At 39.4% G+C, this 9,870-nt stretch overlaps 1 long non-coding RNA gene across 1 annotated transcript; it reads right to left on the reverse strand.

The window, feature by feature from the left end:
- On the reverse strand, positions 1–6,427 carry LOC107837485 (uncharacterized). The gene is made up of 3 exons (XR_001663493.1): positions 6,233–6,427; positions 3,357–3,634; positions 1–1,940 (listed from the first exon to the last, which is right to left on the reverse strand). It is a non-coding gene; the product is annotated as an uncharacterized LOC107837485 (long non-coding RNA).
- Between the last annotated feature and the right edge of the window lie 3,443 nt (positions 6,428–9,870).

Below are 9,870 nucleotides of genomic sequence, written 5' to 3' on the forward strand. Positions count from 1 at the left end.
TTTTTTTTTTTTTTTGCAGTGGCGCCATGTAACTGAAATACTCCAAAAATTGAGATTTTTTTTTTTGATGTCCCTTTTAGTTCAGTTTAGTTTTGAAACTACACATGGAACAGAGATATCACACCTCTAGCATGACCCTAAAATCAAACAGTTATTACATTTTTGGGCTGCTTGACTTCCCGTACCCACATGTCCCACTTGGTGAGACCATTAGAAACCATCTAAAAAAGCTTCCCAGTTACATCAAACGTGAATTTTCACCGTTTGCTGTTCAACTGTTGCTCTTCATGTCTTATCGCACATTATGACTTAAAACACATTATGATGCTGCAGCGTGATGAGAAATGACTTTACGCTGAAACACCCTTATTAGATTCCTCCAGCTGAACTTCCACTGGGGTGAGCATTTATCTCCCTAATGATATGGAAAGTTAAATTGTTTTATCCACTCTAGTATTGCTTACTCACTGCAGGAGGCTGATGTAATTTGATAAATGAGCTGCAGAAATGTAAACCCATTGTGTAAATGAGGCCCATGCGAAGCATGCACTCACTAGAATCATCTGCACATCAAATAAACCTCAAAAGTGGAGCTTTCCTACTCGCCAAGCTGCAGTCTCCCTGCTACAGGTCTGCGCAACGTAAATAAACACGCCGACTCTTTTCCGTCGCTGGAAGTTGAGCGTGTCCGCCGTGCGACGCGGAAGCAGTCAGTGCAGGGCTGACACGTTCAATGACTCGCCAGCGCCAATACATCTGTTTCTGAAAGTGGTAACCTTATTTTATAAATAGCAACTGCTTGTTATAACCCTCGGAATTATGCACACAAGTTGTAAGCCTAAGGGAGCAAAGTGGCCTAAATACAGGCACATCCAGTGTGAGAATTAGTTTTCAGAGATCGCCCGTCTGCAGTCAAACACATCGGATACGATTTGACTAAGTCATCAAAAAAAGTCCAATCACTGACTTTTAATTAGTTTAGAATCAATTGTGAAAAATGTTATTGTATGAGACCTTAATAGCGCAGATGTAAGGGTGTGTAAGGACATTTTGTACAGAGTTTGGTTGCAGAGTTTCAGAGAATCAGGATGAGTAAGGACAAGTGTATTGTGCAGGTTTGGAGTTAGTCAGAATTCACAGAAACATGGTCTCACTGAAGCTGCATCTCTTTTTCACCTCGATGACGGTACACCGTCTGTCTGAAATTTCAGCGACTGTCTGAAAATCAATAACCCCCAGTGGCTAAAGCACATGAATCTGTGCTTCGGTGTATCCAGAAATGAACTGCTGGAACAGCCTGTGTCTTAGATAACAACCTGCACATCTTCAGCCCCAACGTTTGGTCATATTTTCTTTCAGTGGTTATTGTGTTAACACCGGCATATTAATTCATGTACAGAATTAAACTTTATGAACCAGAAGTGGCCTCTCTTCATTCACCGGACATAAAAATAAGCAATAGAAAACTTATTTTAACCTTCATGCTGCTCCGTTATGAAATAGAGCCCTGGGTGGAAAGCCGTGTCATCTATTTTAAAACCCCGCCTTTACATCTATCCGTCTGAAACAAAGAGCTTTGCCTGACGTCTCTGAGATTTCTTTCTGGCTCAGAAAAATTATTATTTTTTAAAAATAATTTTAAAAAATTTCTGAATTTGTTTTTAAAAGACACGATAGCATATCTTTTGTAACATTCTTTTGTGTTGTGATTTAACAAGAAGAATTCATGTCCAAAAAAAAGACAAACTGTACTTTCAGGTCAAATCCAGCAGACAAATCTTTTTGTTATGGACTTAGCCACTGATAAATAAAAAAAGCCTGTTGAGTTCTCTTAACCTTTCTTTGTTTGATTGCCAGTCGATGGAAGGAAAAAAGGAGGCATCATCCTTCCCCATAAATGCACACAAACAGCCTTGTTGAAGCAATCTCCCTTTTGCCCCCTTCAAAAAAAAAAAAAAACAGGAGCATGTTAGATTTGTATTCCTTTGAGAACCGCACAGATCGTCTCAAAGTTTCTTCGCACATCTCTGTGCATTCACAAACACTAATCTTATCTTCTGAAAAGCTGATTGCAAGCGCTGTTATAATCATCTACAACAACAACGACTGTTCTGGAAAACACAAAGCAAACCATTTCTGCCGGTAAGTCCTTGACCCGCCGCCGTGATGCGTTCCTATTTCATCTCATGCATCCTTTTGCTGCATTACTTCAACAAACAGCAGCATATGCGAAGGGGAGCCTACGGCCACGGTTTTCCCGCGCAAGAGTGAATCACAGTCGCCTGTTGTAGCAGAGCTCATTTCTTCAAATCTAATGCTGACAGATATTGTGTGCAGATGGTGGAGACGATCCTCCACATCACCTCGGTTCAGTGTGCGGTAAACTATGTCTGTTATAATAATAATAATAATAATAATAATAAAAAGTAATAATGCGCCACTGAAAATGGCAATAACACTCCAAGCTGTAAGTGGCTTCAGAAGACAAAATAGCAGCTTAATAAAAAAACAGATACTTTGAAAAAAAAAAGAAAAAAAGATTTGGAGTAATTTTAAGAGGAATAAATCTGTCAGCATCTGCAGCTGCACTTTAAAGCCTTATTTGAGACATAGAGAGAACTAAGTGGTGAAAAAGAGATACAGATGAAGGATATTATATAACAAATTGACAGAACCACAAGATAAATTGCTTAGGTACCAAAATATAAAATGACATTTTCTGTTATCAGTGTACTAATCTCTCTTCCTCTTTATGATCTTCAAGGCTCATGAAGCCCGGCAGGAGGTGGGATTTGATTGCTAAGATTCAATTGTACAGCATTCCCATTTTAACGCGCCGGATACATTTGATTGAAATATGTCTTAGGTCTCACGTTTAAAAAGAAGCATTATTTTTACACTCACCTCAAACCCTGATTTCTTGTGCAGGTTTGGGTTGGATGTAAAAGTTTGCGTCCTGCTGTTAAACCCAGATTGGTTTTACTCCCAATATTAAATTTTACACTGGGAGTTTTGTACGGAACATGCCAGATGTTGATTTGGACTATTTTCCTGATCAGAGTAAAAGCGTCTCTGTTTTTAAGCCCAGATAGGCAGGTGACATAATGAGATAAAAAATAAATAAATAAATAAATGGGCTATTATTGTGTTACAAACAAATGAAGCTTAGTCATAGTCCTTCAGTTCAGCCTCTTAACAGGGTTGAAGCTCAGACATCTGCAGACTTGCCTGCAGCAAACCAACACAGCAGCGGCAAAAATAAATAACCAGCTAAATAATTAAAAGTCAAACAACCCCAGGAAGGGAGCGGTATTATAAACCTTTGTAGTGACTTGAGATTGGACAGTTCTCCTTACTGTAAATGCCTGAAACAATGCCCCACATTGCCTGGCTGTGTCTATAAATAGGACTCCTTGGCGGCCTTTTCTCACACAGCCACTGAGGCTGCTGTTCTGCCCCGCAGCACAGCCTTCCACGGCAGCACACAAGCATCCACCGAGGATCTCATGCAGCACGCAGCTCTGGTGGTCTGCGGCCCTGACTCGCTGGATCGCATCAGCTCGGTTTGCCACGACCCCGAGGTCCGCCAGAACTTCACAAGATATTTTGGATTACCAGCGACACTTCGGCAGAGCTAAAAACAAACAAAAACAAAACAAACAAAAAAACAAATCAAATCAGAAATCTGTGGCTCAGCTTGCAAATCGCAGATGGATAATAAGCAGCACATAAGATCAGATGCTTTTAAATTAAACACAGCGGTGTGAAAAAGTGTTTTAAGCCTTTACTGACTTTCTGCTTGGTTTTTTGCATGTTTGTCCAGTAGAAGCAGTGAACTCTGAACTCTGGTGTGATCCGAGGGGCCTTTACTTTGTCGCACAGGGCCTTGTGGGTTTGGATTTTTCTCCTTTCATAATAAACGCCTTCATTTAAAAACTGCATTTTGTCTCTGACTGATATTTAAACTGAATTAAGTTTACAGGCTTTTTCACTCACACATGCCTTCTCTCCCCTGTCTAAACATTTTCTTTGGGGCTGATGCTTTGTGATGGGCAAACATTAACTTTGTCCTTAAGACACTTTGTAACCGATTCAACTAAGTAATCTTGGTTGTTGTCCATTTGGAAGACCGTTTTGTAGTCCAGTTTTAACTTCTTAGCTAATGACTTAAAATGTCTCCTCAATATTTTCCCCCCTGAAAAAAAAAATCCTCTTTCAGGCTGTAATGTTGCTGTTGGAACAGTGGCTTCTTCCTGTCTGAGTGGCTAATCTGTACTCAGTCCTAATCTGTGCAGAGCCTCATTCGTCGTGAATAACGACACTTTCTTAACAACAAACACATCCAACTCTGGGACATGTCTATTTCCTGAAGGCTGCACATTTCCATGGTGTTTTAACTTCCAGTATTTAAACACATATAGTCATCTGGAAATTGCACAAAAAGGGTGAAACAGACTTGTGGAGATACACGTTTATCTACCTTGTTTATTAGCTTATGCTGTAAATGTTTTCCAAGGAGGCAGCATGGATGTAAAAAAAAAAAAAAACATTTTACAAACCCATCACATTTTCAACTTGGGATTTCCCAAATTGCTAAATGCAGATTAACTTTAATGTCTGTAAACTTATACATGTGTAGAAACTTTTGTATTATTATTATTATTATTATTATTATTATTATTATTATTATTATTATTATTATTATTATTATTTTACATCTCATTATTTTGGCATTTATTGTTTCCATATTCCCAACCAGCCTGACACAGTAAAGATTTAATCTCATTCAACATTAAAAACAGGGAGAATAAAAATGCTGTGTGTCTGTTTTTATACAGTGCAGGCAAATAATTCTGTTTCAGCTGTAGGAGAAGTATGAAATAAAATTTAGAAAACACAATAAGATTTTAATTCCAACATCTACAAGAGCTTGCGGTGGTAAAAGGGAAAAACAGCTCATTTAAAGGCTTGCCAGACTTAAATGAGGACTGCCCCCAAGAGGAGTCTGCTTTGGGGATTTTTGACAAAGTGTGACAAAATGGATCGCAGGTGGTGTCATTTCTGGCTTTCGCTAAAATTAAAGCTCCAAGCGCGACTTTGGGTAAAGTAGCCAGCGTTACGGGAAACATTAGATTTCTGATGAGAAGCCCTGAAAGGTAAAAGTGAAAATCACAAGGAATAAATCCAAAAGACTGACACTCATGTGTATGAACAGAAAATTAAATCAACATTGTCTGTGGGACATCTGGCCTAAATATTTTCAATATGATCTCCATAGATCTTAAGGTAGCTAGTGATCGTTAATGTTTCACATAGCAAGATAGTTGTTTGTGCAGCAGAAATACAATTTTTATTTTTATTTTTTACAGGAAATATAATGTGATTTATGTGACTGATAGTAAAATCTCCTCCTGGGTGTTGATAACACATGTCCTGATTTTACACTGGTGATTGCAGAAGCAAACACCACTGCAGACAGCACAGCGCTTTCCAATCGTTTGATACCAACATTAGTCAGTCAAGCAGGAATTACACAGCTGGTTTGTTTAACGCCAGAGGGAACACGTCTGCAAGTTCTCCATCACTTCGTTGGACTTTTCTCTTTTGGGCTCCGTGGAGTAATTTCTTCACACCTAAATCGCTAACAAAATTTGTCTTTGCTTTATTACCTTTACAATCTAATTTTCCCCAGTGGACTGAAATGCTAATAAAGTATTTATGAGTTTCCCCAAACATGATGCACTGCCCCCGTCTCTTCCCTGCTCTCTCTAAAGGCTTATTAATGCGTTTCTCCAGGCTGCTTCACGCAACGTTCGTTTTTGTCCCACTCAGATGCAGAGTTTGAACAAAAAGATCAAATAAAATCAGCTTGATTGTAACATGATTCCATAATAAACATAATTTTCCTATTTGTTTGTAAACAAAATCTTTGGCAAACATTTGCATTCCTTGAATCTAACGGCGCCAATTATCTTCAGAAGTTAGCTAATTACTAAATGAGTTCAACTAGACCTAATTTAACCTCAGTGTAAACCCAGTTGTTCCGTGAAGGCTTCAGAAGTTGACTATAAAATATTAGACAGCACCAGCAGGAAGTTCAAGGAACACAGCAGGCAGATCAGGGAGAAAGTTTTAAAGAAGTTTAAAGTTAGGTCATAAATATCTGAAGCTCTGACCATCGTAAAACCCATCATCGCAAAGCTGAAAGAGTGTGTTACATCTGAAAACTTACCGAAATAAAACTGACAGCATGGAGAAGGAGAGCATTAATCAGAAAAGTGTCTCATTGCGCCTCCGGAGGAGGTTCAGAAATCTGTTGCCAAGACAACCAGCAGTGACGCTGCTCATCGCTCTGAACACACTTGCAAGAGAAAAGTTGAAACCGATGCAAATACAAATGCCTCTCTTCACGTCTGCCATCGTACCAAAAAAAAACAACACAAGAATTCAGTATATTTTTCTTCTTCTCCCCTATTATTTGCTACTTTAAGCTAGTTTGTTCCATAAAAATCTCAACTTTAAAGTTTGTGGTTGCAATGTAACAAACGTGAAATAATTAGAGGTTAAATTACTTTTACGCAGCCTTTGTTAAAATCTTTTCATTTTAACATGACTTTGAAAAGGGGTCGCTTATACCACTATAATGTTGTTATATAGCTGAAAAACTAAATGAAAACGTTTTAACAGAAAACCAGAAGCAGACTAAATTAAGTTGACACTTCAAAGAGAGAGAGGGGAAAAAAAGGACCTCAATAATGGATTTGCAGACATAAAAGCCTTGAAGTTATAAAGCTTTAATTGAGCTGCAGGTAAGAATAGCAACCAGTAAAACATACTGGTCCTACTGGAATTCAGATTGAATTTCAATAATATCCAGAATCCTCTCTTCAAACAGGCTTAGACCGCTGTACTGTTTTCGATGCTGACAGTTTTGACGAGACTGCCCTCTGCTGGATTTGAGATGCATAACAGGACAGACGGCGTGGTTGAAGCGTCTCTGCAGGAGCAGCTGCTAACATGACACGGAATTATTAATCTTACTGGGATATTTATGACGCTGCCTAACATGTATGGTACACCGCTGCTCGCAAGATGAGATTTTAAATACAAGCCACAGTATTACCCCGACGAGCAAAGGTTAAATATTAATTTTGGTGACAATAAATTATGCATAATCTGGCACAGGTTTAGACTAAAATTGCTTCACTGTTTTCTCTTACATCTCTCTGATCTTGCAAGTCAAAAGTGAGCAGGACAAAGTTTCTCAAACCAGCATTATTATTCCAAACTATTGCATGCGATGCGTTTGTGCGCTGCTTGAAATGATGAATCACCACCTGAAGTAATAAGTGTCCCAGCAAATTATCTCAGAGAAGAAGAGTCAGGAGTTTATTAGTGCGCTCACTCTCACCGGGATCTCCATTAGCGGGCTTTACCTGAGGCCTGAAACTTTGAACTACTGAGAAATTTACCAGAACCCATGACAACATGACAAATAGCACAATTACCTGGTTTATCATGAAGTTTATCATCATCATTCCGCATGACTGCTCTGTATTAAAGAATTTTGAATAGAGTGTACACACACTCTATTCACACACACATTACACCTTTCGGCAATATGTTTCCCTAGAAAATGTTCACAAATCGTCCAAATCTGCTACGAATGGTCAGGAGAAAGGCTGTACATAAAAGTACAAAATCTGTACAAACACTCAAAAACGTAGATTAGGGAATAATGTCTGCAGTACGCCGACTTTCAAAGTCCAGTTAAAGTTGGACGTAACTGTTTGTCTGTGAAGGACTTGGTGGGACTTTCTGTAACGCCAAAACTCGATGACCCGTGGCAGAGGGGGCATTTCTTCACTTAGTTCCAGAAGAAAAATAAGCCTTCAGTTGTGGTAGAGGGGGCAAAGCGTTAACATTCAGTCTCGAACCAGGATCCTGGAGATTTTTTCAAAGGTCAGTGGTCACGCTGTCCCTGAGGTAGCTTTTTTTCTCCCCAAGGGAATCTGTGTTCACAGCTCACTGATGAACTGGAAGTGTCAAGCACACAGATATAAGCTTACGGAAGTCTAAAAATGCACCTTTTTTTTTTTCCCCCAACGTCTGAGTGTTGTTGATGGTACATCCAGGCACTTATTTGCTTTGCAGCATCTTGGTAACTTGGAGGAACTCTGCCTCCTAGTTCTCCTCGCTGACTACATAGTGATGCAACATGAGCAGCGTGCGTGTTTTGGCAACTTTTTTCTGAAACCTCTCCTTTGAGTCTCAAACAGACATGATGGATGTTTTTGCAGAATCGGTCTTTCTGCCAGTATGTTACCAAGCAGTCCAGCTCTTCCATACACTGGTTAAAAAGGGAGCTGAGGGGATTATATTTAAAATCAAGTTTGTTTGTTTTTTGTTTATTTTTAGCTTTATATCATGTTATAATGCTATTTCTTCATCTAAAACATAACAGGAGTGCTGCTTTGATTTTCTTTCTGGCATCCCCCTTTCCACACCTTCAGCTCCTCCAGACTAGCGGCAGCAGCAATAAGCAAACACCTGGAGGAACTGAAAGCCTGCTGAGCTCATCATAGGAGCTACTTCTTCTAAGAACAGGTTGCTAATGGCTTAATGGACAAACATTGTGGTGATGATGTGCTGAAGGCAGAATGTCGGAAAGAGCAGGAGCTTCTTAAAGAGACAGAGGCGCGATTTGAAGGCGCCAAATCTCTTCATGTTTGATAAGTCCAGCATTTTTAAAAGTTGATTAATTGTGCTATAAAATCACACTGTGCCTTGAAAATACAAAATACCAGCCTTTTTAGAGGATGTGAAATACAAAGACTCATCAGTTTCCCATTGTCCTTTCCTTTTCGTTTTTAATTCATTTATAATTGACTGTTTATTAGGGGGTGCCACGTCAGATCTAAGGTGAGCTGTAGCACCCCCTAGAGCTGCCACTGATGAAGACCAAGAGACAACGCAAGGCAGGTCAGGGAGAAAGAAAAAGGCATTTAATGTGAGATCAGGTTTTAAAATGTCCCAGGCTTCAAACACGGAGCTACTAATCTAAACTGACAGATCAGAAAAGGTGAACAACAATCAGAGAAACACCAAAAAGAACCATGATAAATGTAGAGCGGCTTCAGAGACCCACAAACCAGGAAGGCGAATCCTTTAACAAGACACTTAGACATGCAGACCATGAATCTAGCCTTTAAAAAAGCCATAAGACGTCCAAAGTACAGTTTGCCTCCAACCACGATGTAGGGGACACAGCAAACATGTGGAAGAAGGTGCCATTTAATTTATACGCAGTCTAGACTCCAGGTTTGACGTAAAACAGCAAAGACAGGGCAATAACGAAACCAGCCAGATGTTGCAAGAGACTTGCATAGTAATGCCAAAAAAATTCACACACATTTTTTCTGATGTGTAAATATGAGATGAAGACAAATCATTCCTTTCTGATTCAATTTAATAATTGCCTTCTTTTGCATCCCATGTAACGGAATGACCGTATCGCCGATGCTTCCGAGCAAAAGTTCTCCACCATCCCCCAAAAGCTTTTGGGGAACTTCAGCCAGAGGTGGATATTTTCTTTGGAAGAAAAGGATTCTCTATTTCAACCCAACTTCTTAGACCAGACATGGAGAATATACGTAGCTGTTGTCACGTGTGGAACTCAACCTGAACCTGAAATCCCTGCTTCTCCTTCAGCATAGCTATCAGACTTCCATGTTTTAATTTGGAAGACTTCTCTTTATAATAAATTATGGGAAAACATTGTGTTACTTACTTTTTCCAATTATTGATGTCTGTCTTATGGTACCACGGTGTGATGAGGCTATTCACCTTTTGATGCCCTTGCTCTGACAG

Source organism: Poecilia formosa, unplaced genomic scaffold (genome assembly GCF_000485575.1).
Source record: "Poecilia formosa unplaced genomic scaffold, Poecilia_formosa-5.1.2 Scaffold145, whole genome shotgun sequence".
Classification (NCBI taxonomy): domain Eukaryota; kingdom Metazoa; phylum Chordata; class Actinopteri; order Cyprinodontiformes; family Poeciliidae; genus Poecilia; species Poecilia formosa.